Source organism: Vanellus vanellus (assembly GCF_965231255.1).
Source record: "Vanellus vanellus genome assembly, contig: HAP1_SCAFFOLD_196, whole genome shotgun sequence".
Classification (NCBI taxonomy): domain Eukaryota; kingdom Metazoa; phylum Chordata; class Aves; order Charadriiformes; family Charadriidae; genus Vanellus; species Vanellus vanellus.
The window spans coordinates 164201-183180 of record NW_028127897.1 but is presented as its reverse complement, the minus strand read 5'-3'; the positions used below and the strand labels follow the sequence as shown (position 1 = coordinate 183180).

Here is an 18980-nt window from a genome sequence, read left to right as displayed (position 1 = left end):
GAGGCTTAAAAGAAAACAAAAAAAAAGTACCAACGTGAGTATAACTTGAATGTGAATCCAAGCAAACACACTTCCTGAGACTTAGTCAGCTCTGCTATGACTTGGGGACCATGACACGCTGGTTCACATTGCAGAAGAATGCAAATCTTTGCAGGACCTTTAACAGGTATGCTTTAATTTTTTAATACAGGCTCTCATACGTGAAGCGATTAAAAGAATACAAGCTTGTCACTCAGTAATCACTCAGTCAGCTCCTAAACATTCCAAAGTGTGATAGTTCAGCCCTTGAAAAATATATTTTGTACAAATCAGAGTTAATGACGCTCTCAGGAATGAAGAATTAGAGCCCGACAGTCTCTTAGCCCTCTTATCCCATGGGGCAATAAGAAAAATAGCACTACACCTTTGAACCAAACTAGGGAGTCAAGCAGTCGGTGGCTCATTTTTACAGAGCCAAAGTCTTACAGGAATCCTCTCCTGGGCTGGTGGCTAATGAGCAGAAAGAGGTTTATCCACAGGAAGTATGCAGTTTTTCTTGCCAGGTAGTGTATTTTGATTCCTTAACCACAAACTCGAGAAAGAGAATAACGCAGACTTGAGTAAGGCAAACCCAGCCCACATTAGAGCTGCCTGCTAGAAATGGAAAAGAACCACCTACAGCTGTACAGGCTCAGAGCAGGCTCAACCTCAAGATGCATTAGGGAGAGCTGCTTGCTCTCGCACCTTGCACAGACCCTAATATTTCAAACCCCTCGCTAACCTCTTCCGCAGACTCTGTGAATGGAGCATCTTTGCTGACGGAGGCCGCCGGACGTTTGGTTGCCTTGGTCGGCAACTGCAGCACAGCAGAAACTTTCTCTTTCTGTTCAGAGATGGAATAATCTAAAAACCAAAGACAGGCCATATAAGAACACGATAGAAAACCAACAGAGGTACATTGCGAATACAGCCAGGAGGGAGCACACAGCTTTGATTTAAAATACTCTTTCTGCTGACACGCGCGGGCTCACCGCCAGAGACCTGGGCTATCTCCTGCTGGCAGTAAAAGTATTGTGTCCTGCCACAGTCACCGCAGATAACGTCATACAGAGGGCTAAGCCCCACCATACACCCTCAAGCCATTGGCTATAGGGATAGATAGCCACAAGGAAAGAACAGCTTGAAAAGCCACTGTTTCAGGAACAATGCCAGAGCACAAAAGTCAGACTTTACAAAGTGACACAAAACCTCAGAAAAATCAGGCATATTCAATACTTCTGTAATGTGCAATACCTGATGTTTTCTTTTTCGGCGGACTCTCGTCACCATCGTCCACAGGTATCCAAACGCTGAGGAACGAACACACACAACAGCGTTTTGCAACCCTAGGGAAGCTCCCAAGAGGCTGACTTCCCTTCACAGGGCCCAAACTTCCAAAGTTACTTTTCCTATCCCGAAGGTCTCCCCCTCCAAGCGCCCCTGGGATCATCTCAGGCACACACACGCCTAACTGCACCCCTCCTCAACACCCCCCAACCTCTCCCAGCCAACGACCGCTCTCAGAGAGCTAATTATCCCGCTGGAGCACATTAAGCCTCTTTTTCTCGTTGGGTTAATGCTCCCTAACATTTTACATTTGTTCCTATCGCCAAAAACTTAAGTTCATATGTAAAGTTTTCCTCTTTCCTCGGGGAAAGCAGCACACCAGAGATTACTACGCCATCTAAGTTCATAAATCACTACACCGAGTTGCAAAGAAAAGTCTAAGTAGGACAGGAAATAAAAGGTGGGAAAGCAACAACTGCATACACCCACTTCAATCACTTACTGCTAAATCAGTGCTCGTCAATGAGTTCTTGAAATAATTCTTTGCTGCACCCTTTCTTACTAAGCATAAGTCCAAGTATTATATCAGTTGATAACAATGATAACATCTAGTAAAAATTTTTCCTTTGGGAATGGAGCACAAAGGTTGCTCCTAGGTGGGTTTTCCTCTATTTGTTTTTTTTTTTTTTTTCTTCTATTTGCCCCCCCAAAATGTCATGACAGACTCCAAGGATTCTTTGAAGAATTCTTTGGTCTTTCTTACACAAAGGAATTTCTTTTAAACTGTTATGCCCTGAAACCCTGCTGATATCATTGCTTCTGGACTACCTTCTCTCTGTATCAGGAGCACAAAGAAGTCCCTAAAAGCACCTTTCATACAACATCAAGAGTATTGGCTATTACTATGCTATTAAAAGTCAGGCAGAAAATATTGGGGGGTAGGCATTAGAGGGAAATATCTTCCCATAAAAATGCATTCTTACTCAGCATATTTGATACTTCAAAAGGCAAAATCTTTGTATCCTCCTGCTCAATTGTTAGCAGGAGCTAACTCCTTCTGAGCTGCTCTCCAGGCTCAAGGCTACGTCCTGAGAGAAGCGCAGTTTCAATACCTGACTGCGGTTACGGCAACTGTCTGTGAACAGAAATGCCGCTTTCTCCAGCTTTACCAGAGCACCCAGCACCTGGAGAGCATTGTTTTATCCTTTTTTACCTTACCAGCCACTTGGAGGTTTAGAATCAGTTTGATGGCGAGAAAAGAGGAATTCTCTCTTGGGAAGTTGTAATAAGCTGCTCCCCGCTCCTTCACCACTCCAAGTCTCCACCCCCTCTTTTTTCCTTTTCAAGCCCCCGCTGTGCAGACAGAAAGCCAACGAGGGGGTGGCTTTGCCCACGGATTTGGGGGGAACATCTGGAAGCCACAGTCATCTCAGCATCACAGGGGAACAACTCTGACTGCGGCACGGGGCGAGCCCACAGCGGCAGGAGCCACAGCCGCCGCACAGGGCCGGAAGGACGGGGATGCCGGGCTGGGAGAGGGCGGGGGGGGGGGGCACGGAGCTGCCGGGGGCCCACCACGAGCCCCACCGCCCCGGAGGGGGGGCTCTGGGCGGGCAGAGGGGCCGAGCCCAGCCCAGGGGAGGGCAGCCAGAGCCAGGGGAACCCCAGAGCAAGACCCCACCCTGCACCCGAGCCCACAGAGCAACTAACGCCGCTCCCGCCCGAGGAGAGCCGGCCGAGGCGCCGGGCGGGCTCCCGCCAAGGAGGCCCCGGGGGTCCCGCAGGCCCCAGGCGGGGGGGGGGAGAGAGGAGGAGGGGGGAGTGGGTGCCGGGGCGATGCCTGGGGGCGGCCCTGAGGCGGCGGGGCGGCTCGCTGACCTGGGAGGGGCGGCCTCTTGCGCGGCGGCGGGGCCGGGGGCGGCGAGGACGGCGACCAGGGCCCCCAGCAGCCATTGCTACACAGGCCCCGGCCGGCCCCCGGCGGAAGTGCGGCCGACCCGCGCGCCCAGCGCCGCCTCCCCATTGGCTGCCGCCGCCGAGTTCCGGCCCCTACGAGCTGGAGGGGAGGCTGAAGGGGGGGGGAGGGGGCGGTGGATATGCGCAGGCGCGTTGCCGTCTGCGCTCTGCCTGAGGGAGCCGTTGAGGGCCGCCCAGCCCGCTTCTGCCCCTGCCCTGCGGTGGGGCCGGGCCGGCGCCGTCCCGCCTCGCCCCGCCCTCCTGTGTCTGGGGGAGGCGCTGGCCCTTCTCCGAAAGCCCCGAGCCGGGCGCCGGGAGGCCGAGGAGTGCCCGGAGGAGAGGAAGAGGCCTGTTTGCCCTCGGGGAGAGGCCCTCACAGAGGCCAGAGGGGGCCCCCTAGAAGCCCTCCAGAGACGGAGGGGCCTCCCAGAGAGGGTACCGTGGTTTTGATGCTGCTGGACATGGGGTCATTGTCAGCTTTGGGGATGGAGAGGCACAGCGGGCACTGCCTGATGGTTTTCCTTTCTGTCCGTCTCCTCCCCAGGCCCAGGGGTGAATATTTGGGAAGCTGAAAGAGGATAACTTCTTTAACCCAAAAGAAGTGAAGCTTGAAGCCCACATCAAGGTGCCTTCCTTTGCCTCCAGCTGCATGATAGGCAAAGGTGGCAAGACAGTAGGGGGAGGTGTGTGTGTGTGCATGGGTGCCCCCCCCTCTCTTTGCCCCGGGGACACAGAGTTTGGCATCAGCCGTCACCCCTGCCCACCCCAGGGGGACAAATCCCGGGTGCTCAGTGGTTTCAGCAACGTCTTGATCCTCAGCCCCCATGTCCTGGTGGTGGTTCTCGTTGGTCCCAAGGAAGGGGGAGACACACAGAGTGCCTGGTGCCGTGGGGACACCGGCAGTGGAGGATTTTGGCTCTTCCACAACAAAACCCTCTTGTGGTTTGCTCCAGGTGAATGAACTGCAAAACTTAACCAGTGTGGAAGTCCTTGTGCCACAAGACCAAACCCCAGATGAGAACGAGGAGGTCATTGCTAAAATCATTGGGCATTTCTTTGCCAGTCAGGTATGGTTTGGCCGTGGCTTTACCCGATCTTCCCCGGCTGCTTTCGTCCACCGAGGAAAGGCGCGGAGTGGCTGAGCCCAGCACCACCCGAGCATCCCGCCGCTCTTCTTTTGGGTGGTCCCTGTGTCCCCAAGAGGCACTGAAGGTGTTTCATCAGCTCCCCCAGGCTGTGCGAGCGCTGAAATTAAAGATTGGCTTGTTTGAGCTAATAATGGGTGTTTTGGATGCTGTGCAGAGCAGCACCCAGGGTGTGAATGGAATCTTCGGCGCTGGCAAAGCCACGCACATCGCACCTGGGTGCATCTTCCATAACCTTGTCTCCTGTCCACTTGAGAGGGAGGGCGGCCCCCCCAAAAAATTCAGGTGCTCTTGAGGAGCGATGGAGGAAGCACAATTTAAAAAAACAAACAAACAAAAAAAACCCCCAAAACCCTAACCAAACTTGAAATTAGTTACAGCTTGTCTGGAGTGAGAAGTTGTGAGCGTTGAGATGCTCGGTGGGGGTGGAGAAGCAGTGCCCTGACCCCCACCTCTTGCTTTTCCCTTCTCCTCCCCAAGACTGCACAGCGCAAGATGAGGGAAATGCTCCAGCAGGTGAAGCAGCAGGAGCAGAAACACGCTCCGGGAGCCCCGGCCCCGCAGCACAGCAAGGGAGGCTCCCGCCGTGCCACCCAGCACCGCCTGATGAATGTAACCCAGCCACCGGACATCCCCCACCTCCTCTGTTATAGGTTAATTTTATTTATATTCTGTTTTGAGGAACAGATTCTTTAATTTCTTGATCAACTCTGGTGCGCAGATCCACCATATGAGTTTTATGTTCAGTGTCTTGATTAGTCCAGTTTGGCCGCTGTATTATTCGAAAAGTGTACCTATCCACGATGGCATATTCTGATTTTTGTTTCTCTTCCACTACCCATGAGGAGCCATCCACAAAGAATTTTTCTCTTTCATCTAATTCTTCTTCTAAATCTCTTACTTTGGTCTGTAGATTTATTAACTGGAGACAGTAGTCTTTCTTTGGGCTCTCCGTATAAAAATTGGGCCGGATTTTGAATGGAAGTCATTTCCATTTCTAATCTAGGGGAGTTAATCAGAATTCTCTCATACTTCAACAACCGACTGTCAGTAAGGCATTTATCAGCTCGTTGTTGCAACACTCCCCGGATGTTATGGGGGGTATATACTTTCAGTTCACCTCCTAAGGTGACTTTTCCGACCTCCTCTATCAATAATGCGGTTGCCACTCCCACTTGCAGGCAAGTGGTCCACCCCTGGCTTACAGGATCTAAGATTTTAGAATAATATCCTACAGGTTTTCTCTGCCCTGCCCATCCCTGGGTCAAAACCCCATATGTTGTTCTATTTTCTACATTGATGAAAATTTGAAAGGGTTTACGGATATCAGGTAAGATGAGGACAGGTGCTTCTATCAATTTTCTTTTTATCTCTTCCCAACGCCTCTTGTCCTCGGAGGTCTACTTTACTAGTTCATTTTTAGTTAATTTCGTTCATATAAATATTTTACTTTATTGCTCTAATCTTTTATCCATTGTTGACAGTACCCTAACAATTCTAATTGTCTTATTTGCCTTTTATTAGTAGGTATTGTTAGAGACAAGATTCCCTTTACTCTTTCGGGATTTAATTTCTAATGCCCCTTTGTAAGCCAGTGCTCTAGATATTTTACTTCTTCTGTAAACTGTAATTTAGATCTTGAAACCTTTAGTCCCTGGAGACTTAGAAAATTTAGCAACTTAATCCTTTCAGTTCTAACATCTTCTTGAGTTTTTCCAGCAATTAGTAAATTATCTACATATTGTATCAGAATCAACTCTTGAACTCAAATTCCAAAGTCTGTGGGCAGTATCCCTTTAAATTTGATATGCTATTGTAAGCAGCACACCCTCTACACAGTCAATTTTTTGCTGACAACAAATTGTAAAAAATAGGGAAACCTCTGAGGTGTGATGTAGTTTTAGGAACTGAAGAGCAGCTTTCCCAAAGTTTAGGACAAGTACCAAATAATATTGCACTGCTTAAAATACAATTGTTTACGTTCTGACTTCAGTACAGTACAGCTTAACTGTGAATGTAAGGAATTAACATTTTGCATTGTGAGCCAAATTATTTGTGGCAGAAGGTCAAACATCACATAGAAAATATAAACCTGGATGTTTTAAATGTCAACTTGTTACAGGACTTGTAAGCAAACTTTAAAAAGCTTAAAAAGCTGTTGGCCTCACTTTTGAGGGCTCCAAACACTCCTGCAAACCAACATTAATATTTCTGACCTATACAGACCTTTCAACCCACTGTTCTCTAAAAAAGCTATCAGGCAGTAAGCATATTGTGAAGTACACATGTTTATTTAACATTCCTAAAATAAGTTGTATCTACATATTACATAAATGAATGAAGTCTTAATATAAAATAGAAAACTGCATTGACAGAGGAAATCAAAGTCCATATGGAGTTACTGATCGAAGACCATTTGTTTATGAAATTTTACAGTCATTTCTATAAATGATCTCTTCCAAATTAGATGACGTTTTTCTTTTCTCCTAATCCACACCATTTGGATGACTTTACAAACAGTGGTGTTCATTATAAACTTAAAAAACAGTTACAGCATCTTCTGGCGCACAAGTGGCTGTGGAAAATGAGACAGTCTTTTTTTGTTCTTTCAGAGTGTTCTCTGCCATGTCTGCAGTTTCTTTCTGTTTGCTTTTTGTTCCATCCACTGGACTTCCAAACGGAGAGATGAATTTGATTTCCACTGGTGGAGGTGACCAACTAACTCCAAAAAAACCCTGTTCTCTAACAGCAAGACTATGGATAAGAATTAAAAGGCAACGACTCACGAGAAACTATGGATTGGCTTCTACCTGTGGCTTCTTCCCCCCCACCCCCTCTAAATCAACTACAAAGCTATTTAGGGGCAGCTACATGAGAACTGAAGAAATGGCAGGAAATAAATGTAATGCAGTAACAACCCTGAGAGCAGTCTTCTACGAGAGGAAGTTCTGAAGGGGAATTAAACTACTTGGTTGGCTGCGGACATGCACACTGGGCGTGTTCTTGCCAAACGATCCATTGCTCTAGCTAGTGTGCTTCCAAAAGGAGAGGTGAATCTTGTTTCCACTGGGGGAGGTGACCAAGGACCTTCTTTTCTTGTGGTTCTGAAAAGACAGAGAAGTATCAAATTGATTCTTTTATTACCAACAGTATTTAGTAGAGGAAAAGAAACCCTGTGGAGTTACAAAATCAATGCCAAGGAATTATTTATGGCCTTCTTTGTAGACAGGATTAAGGCAGAAAAGGTACATCACGAAGCTTCCTTCTGCTGTCATTCCTTGCCAGACTGCCCCAAGCATTCTCAGTCACTATTCGCATGAGCTTTTAGAGCCCCTCCCACCTCCCAGGTTTTAAGAGGCAACCGTCCTCAAATGGTTTTCCAGAGGGAACCGGACAACATGGCCAGAAACAAGCAGTTCTCTTTACTCGTTGTCTGACCTTCTCCTGCATTCTATAGGGAACTAAAGACCATAAGAGTGTGGTTTCATAAGGTGGAATAAGACCTTAGATAGGCAGATAGACAGACAGACGGATAGAAGAGCGCGCCATCGTTGCAAAGAGTAGTGCCCACTTGCCCTTTTCTCTCCCATCCCTCTTCTGTTTCCATTAGAAAACTAAACCCCTAAGTGGGGAAAACGGTGCCCAGCAGACCAGCAAGCTGCACAGGCTCAGAAAGTCAGAGCAGAACTGTAGAGCCAAGTGAGGAAGAGGCAGTTCGGTGGCTAAAAGCTGAATCGCTAGCACGACAAAGGAATGCAAATAAGTGCTCAAAAAGAATTTCATACTTGCTTGCTTGCTTCATTTTTGATTTTGCAGCTCTCCCTCTCTTGAGTTTTGGCTTTCCTACAGACTCTCGGGAGTTGGTATCCTCCTCCTCTTGAGTTGGAAGCTCCTGTGTCAAGGCAACAAAAACATTACTCGTGCACAAGTTCTTACACTTCTACAGAACACAAATGAATGTTTCTTTCATGAAGAAGTCATGACAGAGTGATTCCCAAAAGCATGACAGTTTCTCTCCACAAAAACAAACCTTCCCTCTCAAATTCTCCTACCATCCTACAAGCTGAAAGTCTGCAATTAAGAGGTAGCCCACCAAGTAAGTTTAAAGAAAGCTACTCTGCCTTTTGTTAAAGGCAAAGCAACGCTTCCTAATTCTTGACTTACACAGATTCAACGGTGATTTTTGTCGCTAGTTTCCATGAAGGAAAAAAATAATCAAATCATTTAGCTGATTAATTTCAAGCTCTCTTTCAATATACTTTCAAGGAAAAAGGCAAGGCCTTGCTAAGTATGATTTGAAAAAGCGGTACAGAGCAAAAATCAAGAACGTGAGACAACCAGAGGTTTGCTTACTGGTTCTTTCACAATTCGGGAAATGCTAGACACATTTTTTTCCCTTGACCTCAAAAGAGGGGGCAAAAAGACAGGTTGGGAAGACAAGTCCGGGTCTAAATCCTGAAGCTGCCCAGGATGGTCTGCTTCCCCAGCTAAGAGAGGTTGGTCACTAGGCTGCGCCTCTTCATCCCTGACTGTATTTTCAGCAAATTGTACCTTAAGGTTTTTCCGTTTTCTTGCACTTCTTCTGGGAGTGACTGCCGTTTTTATCTCATGAGCAGTGTCAATCTGGCCCATTCCTTGACACGGAGATGCTCCCAGTGCTGCACTATCTTCAATCCCCTGAAGTTAAAAAAGGTCCGTTAAGGCAATATTCATTACCAAACAGACTAACTTCAAGTCGAGCTAGATGAAACCGAGGACAGTGAAATGCTGCTTTTCCTTTCAGATCACCACTGGGTGTAAAAAGTTAAGACACGTACAAGGTACTCTCTGCTACAGATAACAGTTCATGTGTTGAAGGGATAGAAGAGAGCATTCAGTGCTCCATTTCTGGTGTTCCTCTTCACGAGTAACGATTTGTCCCCACTCGTGGACAAAGTGAGCGGCTTTACAATACAAGCTGCATACACAACTGCCAGTAATCATCCCATTGCAGTCCCTTCTGGACCGATTACTAACCCACACGGAGTGACCGACTCTGCACCTAATGGGGCAAAATGTCCCCAACGTCTGAAGTTTCAGTCATGAGAGGTGTGACCGCAACACTGCGCCAAACTGGCCAGGTATCACATTCGGCATCTCGACACTGCGCTTTCAGGAATCACTTGGATTACACGAGACAACACGTATATTTTAACTACCTCCACCTCGTGCTTTCTAGTTCCCTGTACGGAGCAATTCTTCTTTCCTTCTAGATCCTCAGATCTGACGATCCTGAGTGAGATACTCAGGCTTTTATGGTGAGAACAAAAGTAGTATCTGTGACTTATTTCCAGTGACTCCGATGCTCAAGAGAATTTAACCCCTGTGTAAGCACCTTTGCCCAGCCCTCTACGTTATCGTGCTAGCCAACGATGGCAGAAGGAAGAAGCCCCTCTGCAGCAGTCTCCATAGAACCGGCTCGTTTTCTTGCCTCCTGCCTTGTCCAAAGTTGCCAAAGCATCCTATGATAGCAACACACCATGCTTCACAACTAAACTCAAGACATACTAGTCTGCCATAAGCTTTCCTTTCATGCTTACAAATCTACAAACAAGAGAGCAGTGACTACTTTGTCCTCAATTCAGTGAAGGCAGACGAGCCAAAAGCAGGTGTTTACATCTAAATCAGGACAAAACAGTTATAACGAAAGCAGAAAAACCTTCCCCGTACTGCCACACGAATGACTGCAGAAGCTTTGTGACCGTCTCATGTACCCGCTGCCTTCTTCCCATCACAAATTTCCCGTCTACACCATAAGGGATTTACGTATTCCCAAGTCTGTAACCCTCTTCTCTACAGTGTCATCCTAAATCCCAAAGCCGAGACAGCTAAATAAGTGACTGCCCATTTAACTTCATCTCAAATGTGGGACACTGAAAAGCACTTTCTCTTACTTAAGACCGATCTATTTGTGGTACGCCTTCCCTTCAGTTTGCATTTCACTCCTAACTGTTACTAACGATTCATGGTGGATGTCTTCTGAAGAACTCATCAGCGCCAGCAGAAGTGAAAACAATGGGGAAGAACCTGGGACAACTGGAGAATCACTAGTTCTAATTTTCAGTCCATGTGAACAACCTTTCAAAATTCATATTTTACAAAGTTCAGATGGTAAAAAATGTAGTTTAAGGAAAAAAAAAAAAAAGACTTTTAAGTAGCGTGAAGTATCTTGATGCTGAAATTAACTCATTACGGGGAATTCTGTTTATGTTAATAAGGAACAGAGAGTAAACGATCTCAGCACCTAAATCATTCCGACAATGAGTTTGGTTCCCACAGCATTTTGTCATTTGGTAAATGGCCCCCAGTATCGAAAAGCTGCACTCCCCAACTTTTTGTGTTGTCTTTAACAATTAAACGACTTCTTTTATTAAGTCAACTAAGAAACTTTTAAGTTCTAACAAACCAAACGAATGTATGGTTATTTTAAAAAATAGTTTAGGCACTTTTGTTTTTCCTACTACAGCCCTCAAAGGCCCCAGTCTTGACGGGTTCTATTCGGTGTTAGAGGTCCACAAAACGCATAGGAGAAAAACAGAACTGCCCTTATGTAATGAGGCTTTAACTTGCGTTCACCAGCTAAAGAAACTGAGACCGTTTTGGGTGCCTTCCAATTGTCAGTAAGACAGGACTGTCCTCCATTTGCAAAGAGTTTTTCTGTTTTGTCGAAAATGGGAACATAGCTGACTTACATTAATTTCCTCAGTTTTAGGAAAATTGTTAGAAACAGTTATTTCTTCCTGCGGAAAAGGAATATTTCCTTCAACTTCAGCTGCTTCCTGCCTACATTCTTGGGGAAATCCATACACTTCTCCTCAAGGCGATTTCCTGAATGAGTACTGACCACATGCCAGTGTTAACTCACTTTCTTCCATGCAATATAAAGAAGTGTATTTCCCAAAGCTATGGGACAATGGGCACACGGCAATTTAATTAGAGCTAAGCTTCCCCTCTTCAAGACTGGTCCTAACGCGCTGCTTCCAAAAGGACTGTATATGCAATACTCACGCGCACACTGAAAATATTCCACAAGGTGAACGCAACAGTGTTTCCGTTAAATTCTTTGGTGGTTTCATTTCACACCAAGTTTACCGGTGTCTGGTGTGGTCGGTTGTTGTTGCTGGCTTTTTTAAAATACAAACCTTAACCACAGGAGGAGTCTCAGGTACATTCAGCTCTGATGCTCCCGCGAATTTCTTGTGTGAGATGGGACCACACATATTTGATCCAAAGGGGCTGGATGCCACAGATGAAGTAGGTGGTCTGCATGGGAACTGCCAGCTACAAGCCCGCACGAGAGAACACGAAGGAACGGGACGGCCCACCAAATCCAGCAATCTGGAAGATTCACAATTTAAAAGATGAAAAGTAATAAATAAATGGGGGGAAAAAAATCACACTGCGGTCAAGAAATCTGACACGACACATAACAAAAACATTCCAGGAACAAGAAATACAGGTGAACCCTCCCTGTTCAGGTGATGTATCAGGCCCAAGAACAAGCTACAGGCATCTTCTAGTTTCTCAAGTATTTTGGTACATCTCATGCTTAATTTCCCAAACCACTGCCACTGAGGAGAGAGGAATCCCTTGCAAATTGCGCAAGTCAGGTCAGTCTCACGCCAGAAGAAATATCATCTACATTGCAACACTGGCACCACTTCACATTCTCCCCTCACTTGTGTGCCCAAGTTGACCTTTTCTTTCACAGAGACAAAGCGGAATGCAAGCACTTGGAAAACACAGAAAGTCTACACACACACATCCATCCATCCACATACGAGAAGCAACACCTTTTGGAAAAATTCATGCTAGATCCACTATTCCTGGAACATTTTTGTGAAGATTTTGTAATTGGTGTCCCAGCAAACGCATCGCACAACTCTGCATCACGGGGAGTTGATGTTGTGGCTGGCGGTTCTGTAGCTCTAGGACTAGAATTACAAGGAAAATGTAACTGACTCCCATTCCCCTGAAGTCCACACATACCAGAATTCAAGTTTATTTGACCGTGCCACCCGTAGGAAAATCATCGGACAACCGCAAGCCTCTTTCCTGCTCATTAGAATTCTGCTTAAGTTGATGTAAAAAAGACAGAAACGAAGCAGCAACTGGGCAGGAAGCGGTAAAAGATTACTATTCGATCCCACGAGCAAGTCTATCAAAATCTGTACAACGGTACCTTAGTGGTAATCAAAGTTTTTGTGTCAGCCATCTTAAATTCTGTAAACACATTCACCATAATGGCAATGTGGTATGTATGTGTGTGTGTATATATTCATATATCTATATGTATTTGCATAAGTGAGATTTTCATAGCAGAACTCTCTCTCTAAATACTCCTTATGAAGGACAGTTTCTCAAGTGTTCTATATTGTACGTGCAAAAAAGCCAAAGTTTTGTGCAGGTGCACCTTCCCTCCAAAACACTCACATAATGCAAATGGATTTTTCTCTCTCTCTCCACACATGTAGCTCAAGACTGTGACAAAAGGCTGCTTACCCATCGCGTTGGGAGAAACTGGGTTTCTGCTCATTTCCTTCCCAGAATTTTCTGATATTGGCCAATACACGACTGAGGAAATTTTCTCTTTTACACACATTTCCCACATGAGCTTGTTTCGTTATTGTTGATAATGGCTTTGGTCTTGAGTCTGTAAAGCAAGAAGGGAAACATATCAGCCTTGTGTAATCAAAGTGACAGTGAGTTGTCCACTATATTCCCTCTCCTAAAAGTTACCTTCTCTTAATACCAATGAAGGCAAACGGTAAGGCTTGGCTCTCTCAACAGCCCGCTTCCTTTCAATTCGAGGAAGGATCTTGCCAGATTGGGCTACTGCAGAACTTCTGGCAACTTTAGAAAAAAAGAGAACAAAAAAGAAATGAATCAAAAATTTCAAACTCAAAAAATACGTCACCTTAAAAGAAGGCAAGAAGTATTACCTTCAGATGTCCAACGTTTAATGCATCCTCTCAGAAGTTCTGCAGAACCTGTCTGGACAGCAGCTGACAATACTGCTTCCACCTGCTCCTCCTAAACATAACAGACAGAATAAAATGAGAATCTTACCTACTTTCAGCACTTGAACCATCAACGGTGAATGTTTGTTTCTAGCTGTATACTCAGTCAGACATCACAAAGTCAATTCGGAGACATGCGAGTCATTCCACACTCTTTGTCTTAATTTGAGCCACAGGCTGGACTGCTCCTTGGTCTGAGGAGCACAGTAACTTTTCCTCTGACATTTCAACTTACTGAAGGCTAATTCTGATCTTTAGATCCATGCCTCTGCAGTACAGGCTTCATGCACTGACTTCCAATTAGCTCTTTTCTGTAACATCCTCTGCCACTCCCCATTACGCATTCCGTGCGTGTAAGGTTGCCATCAGGAGTGCAGGAAGGGTGAAAGGTTCCTCCACAAACTTTTACTTTGCTCTTTTGGGGGTTTTGTTTAGTTGGGTTTTTTTAAAGACATTTAAAAGTATCTTTCCCTTCTAGGCAAAATCGTTACATTCCAAGGGATTTCTACACAGTGGAACACACATGTGATATTTCCATCTTTTTCTGAAAACTGGTTGCAGGCAAGGAAACACACCAAATGCTATTCACAGTGGCAAACAAAACTGCAAACCAAGCTTCTCGACCCTACTGCTGCAATTTGTCTCACTAACATTCCAAAGGAATCCCTGCTCAAATGCATAACAAGACTCCGAACGGCACAGTCACAATCCAGCAAAGGCTATTAAAAAACAGACGGGCTGTTCATCACAAAGACTCTATCTCTCATGAAGCTCTTCAGATGAGAGAGAACGGTCGGTGCCAAAGGAAAACCTGTGACAGAGGGGGTGAAGTCACTATGGCGAGATAAAGGAGACAGAAGGCAGTGAGCGTCATGAGATAAAGGTGATGACGGTGTTGCAGCAACAAGAGGGCAGTCTAAGAGGAGTACGTTGGGCTACTGTAGCACGAGGCAAAGGCCGCAGAGGTGAAGATCTGCTTTCACCTGACACCAGTAATCCTTTACCACAGCTCTCTTCCTTGGAAGCAAACGGTCGTGTGTAGTGCAGCAAGCTGACGTTTGCAACAGCTCGCATCCCAGCGAGACACCCCCATTGTCAGCTACTGCACTAAACTTCATGCTTCGAGAAACTGATGGGGATGAAGGTTGCTCTGAGGGAAAGAGGCTTGATGTTGTGCGTGACCAGCACTGAGCGCACGCTTCCTTGTGCACGTCTGTGGCCCAGAATTAAGAGACGGGTCTCTAAAGACAAATCTCTTAGGGCTGTTCCCAGTCAAACTCCATAGTTTGCGGCTAAGCATACTATTTCTTCTGCTAACTCCAGCCAACACTCGTATTTCAGGGCAACTGGCAAATGATACGAAAACCACGTTATCATGTCTTGTAGCCTCTCCAGCCCCGCCAAACCAGAGGGCTGTATCTCCCCCTTGATTCCCTCATATGCGCTCACCTGGCTCAAACTGGATGGCTGGACATCGACGAGTCTTGGAGACAGCAAGCCAGCTACCAGACACCTGTGGTAGCTCTCACCAATGGCTTCAGTCATTGAAGGGACAGATTTCTTCAAAAAATTCAGGGTCTGAAACATCAATCCAAAACTACTCATAAAGGCCGCATTGTTAGTCGGTCACTAAGGGCCTGGGTAACCGCTAAGAGAAATTATAGAAACGTCCCCTTAAACTGTCAGAAAGCCTGCATCAGGAATGTGCTTTGGCTTAGCCATCTGAGTAAGCGTTACTATGCCGAGTCTTAAAGACGGCAGCCAAACTAACAGTTACAGTTTATTTTAAAAATCCTGTGAAAGAAAAGAGCAGCCCTTGCAATGATTAAGTATTTTCTAGCTTCTCTCTCGATACACACGCCTTTCTTTTTCCCTGACCACTGACACAAAATGCATTCTATAGCAGCTAAACTAACACACAACTGTAAACCACGCTTTGGAAGATCCTTTCGATGCTTGTTTGTGCAGAAGCTGATCCATGTTGGAAATATTTAGCGAGCTGAAACTTAAGTCAACATTATTTGTCACAATCTGGGCAGTGGCTCGGAAGTTGCAATTGGGCCAAGTTTGGGAGAAAAAAAGTTTCCGTTCTTCTCAAACAGTTAAGTAATTTCTCATTTTCTCCATTCTGGCTCCCTTTTTTCAAGTTAATCGGGGATAAAAACTCTAACTCAAGACTATGCAGGCAGTTTGACCGATGGCTCGTAAAGAAGTAACAGCTTTCCCCGACTTCCACAACATTTCTGTTCTTGCTCCTAGAGCAACATTGCATTCCTTTCTAGACATCCAATCCCTGATCATGCTTCCACAGGAGACCGTGGTGGTTTTACAGTCCCAAGAGCGGACCTAAAGCATGAGCATTTGCATAAATCTGGTGACAGGCTACAATTGCAATTACGCGTGTGGATGGGCAGGAGGAGCATTAAATGGTCTCAGACACTGAAAGCAGTGCAACAGAAAGCTTAGAAAATGTCCACCTCGTGACATTCTCAACAGAGACAGAATAAAAGGTCACCTCCTTCTGGAAGCTGGTGCAAGTCATGTGAACAACTCCGGAGTTCAGCAAGCACGTGCCATCTGCAGAAACAACAAACGTTTGACAACCTTCCAGACTCTCTCAGTTATGTTATGACCAGTTTACATTGTTTACATAGCAGTATCTGGAAAGATAGAACTGAGTACTTTGAGCTTCAGTTCCAAGTCATTTCCTTCTATAACCAGCACCACTTCACAGGCTACGTCTCAAAAGCAGCAAAACTCCGCAGACTGCCAGATATATTTCACAAGAGGAAATACCTCGTTAGTACAACGTCATCAGAGTTGGGTTGGGGGTGTGGGGGGTTGGGTTTGGTTTTTGTGTGACAGACAATGAACAAGAGAACCGAGAAATAGCATCTCATTTTAAGCTTATCGCTCTTAAAAGCACTGAAATACCTACCAAAAGTACAGGCACTCGGATTAAAAAACTGCTCCGGTGGTGGATAAAAAGGAGGAACTTCCCGACGTAGACTGCGCTCATGTACCAGAATATCCAAAAGGAGCTCGGGAGAAGTCATGCTTGTCACAGTCTCCAGTGACCACAAAGCAAAATAGGGGCAATCATGAAGGAACTCTTCTGGCCTTAAAGAAAACAAGGGCGTCAGCTAAACGCCGACATTCAAATGAATTATTTGCAGGGATATTGAAAGCAACTTAATAAAAATCTACCTTAGCGAGTCTGGCATTTGAGCATGATACCAGCTGTTAATGTCAAATACGCCCAAATAAGTAGATGGTTTGCCTTGACCGTATGTTTGCACTTGCCAACTGAAGACTGCTACACTGATGTCAGGATATATTGCTGTAAAAGAGAAGACATTGTTTTATTTGCAGAAAATAGGGTAGATCCGATATTTTTAAAACACCACTTTTCGATCGTATATGCTTGTCTCACACAGCTGGCATTATTCACTTCCAGCTTTGACTCAATGGCGAGTTTTAAGAATAGCTCCTTTCCATGCATATTCCAAACGAAAGACCACAATTATCACACCAAATAAACAAAGAAACCCTGACAAACCAGAAATTGGAATAGAGATTTTAACATAAACTATTCACAACATTCACACCTCCACACTTACACACACAACACCAGTTCTCTTAATCCAAAGGCATTTCAGATGAAGACCCTTAAGATCAAAGCCCCTTAAGATTGTTGAGTCCAACCATTAACCTAACAGCGACAGGTCTCTTACGTACCTCCAGGGATGGTGACTCAACCATTTCCCTGGGCAGCCTGTTCCAACGCTTTACAACCTTTCCCGTGAAGAATTTGTTTCTAATACTCATTCTAAACCAGACCTGGCACAACTTGAGCTCATTTCCTCTCATCCTGTTACTTGGGACAAGAGACTGACCCCCACCTCACTACAGCCTCCTTTCAGGTAGCTGAAGAGAGCAAGAAGCTCTCCCCTCAGCCTTCTTTTCTGCAGGCTAAACAACCCCGGTTCCCTCAGCCGCTCATCGCAAGACTTGTGCTCTCCACCTCTCACCAGCTTCATTGCCCTTCTTTGGACATGCTCCAGCACCTCAAGGTCTTTCTTCCAGGGAGGGGCCCAAAACTGAACACGGTCTTCAAGCTGTGGCCTCACCAGTGCCGAGTACAGCAGGACAATCCCTTCCCGACTCCTGCCGCTCACACTATTTCTAAGACATGCCAGGATGCTATTGCTCTTCTTGGCCACCTGGGCACACTGTCGGCTCCTATTCAGATGCCTGTCGACCAGCACCCCCAGGTCCTTTTCCACCAGGCAGCTTTCCAGCCACTCTTAGAATCATAGAGGAGCGACACCCGGGCACTTGACCCGACCTGGCCAACAAGTCGATTTCATACAACGAACATCACATTCGATATCAATTAGAAACTTTGCTGTGAAGTGCTCTCTCTCCCCTCGATGGCTGTGATCCTGAGAACTTCTTCCCCAAGCTTGTACTGTTGCATGGGGTTGTTATGACACAAGCGTAGGATCTGGCACTTGGCCTTTGTTGGACCTCAGACCGTTGGCCTCAGTCCAGCCAGCCAGCCTGTCCACATCCCTCTGTGGAGCCTTCCTACCCTCAAGCGGATCAAGGCTCCCACTCAGCTTGGTGTCCTCTGAAAAATTCTTGAGGGTGCGCTCCATTCCCCTGTCCAGATCATTAATAAAGGTAGGTATTAAAGACATCAGGCCCCAGTACTGAGCCCTGGGGAGCACCACCTGTGAGGGACTACCATCTGGAAGTAGACACGCAAACAGGTTTGAACAGGGCAAAAAGAGATTCAGATAACATTCCAAAGCAGTGGAGAGAATGATCTTATTGTTCCAAGGTGACAGCTGAAGGAATAAAATGCCTGACCAGCAGTATACAGATGACCCCACCATACATCGCTAGAGCATGTCAGCAAGCGTGAAAACTCACCTAGTTTTTACCTTAAAGAAGTCTCACATAACTTAAGCACACGGTTTGTCTTTTTCAATAATCCCAACAATCCAGTCTGTACAGATATTTAAGGCTTTCAGACCCTGTGGCCAGAACAGCATCCATTGCTTACATTCCAAACCCACGTATTTTAAAATAATCAAACACAGGCATCAGAACAAACCTTCAATAATGCTATCCTCTCTGTCAACAGGGCTGAGAAATTTTTCTACGGTCTGACAGCTGAGTAGTTTAATACTGCTGATCTGCCCTCTCAAGGGAAAGACTCCTCCCGTGAGATCTAAAGTGTACCTCTCGTCACAGTTTTTCAAACCCTGGGGAAACAACAGAAGAGACAAAGGGTCATTTTGAGATAAAAACATACATTATAGCTAAATATGAAAGACACTCTATATCTCATATAATAAGCATATTTTACCGTGTATATTTCCCATGAGCTTATTTGTGACAATAAATAGAAACTACAAATGACATGCAAGAGAATTCAGTGTCAAACCCCAACAGCTAAGTTTGGCGGTACAGACCAGGCACGTTTTCAAACTCTAGCATTTCCCTA

The 18980-nt window shown here is 45.7% G+C and overlaps 1 long non-coding RNA gene across 1 annotated transcript; it reads right to left on the bottom strand.

Moving 5' to 3' along the window:
• Positions 1 to 16567: 16567 nt before the first annotated feature.
• LOC309684865 lies at positions 16568 to 18703 on the bottom strand. The gene is made up of 3 exons (XR_014270364.1): positions 18588 to 18703; positions 16673 to 16805; positions 16568 to 16585 (listed from the first exon to the last, which is right to left on the bottom strand). It is a non-coding gene; the product is annotated as an uncharacterized lncRNA (long non-coding RNA).
• Between the last annotated feature and the right edge of the window lie 277 nt (positions 18704 to 18980).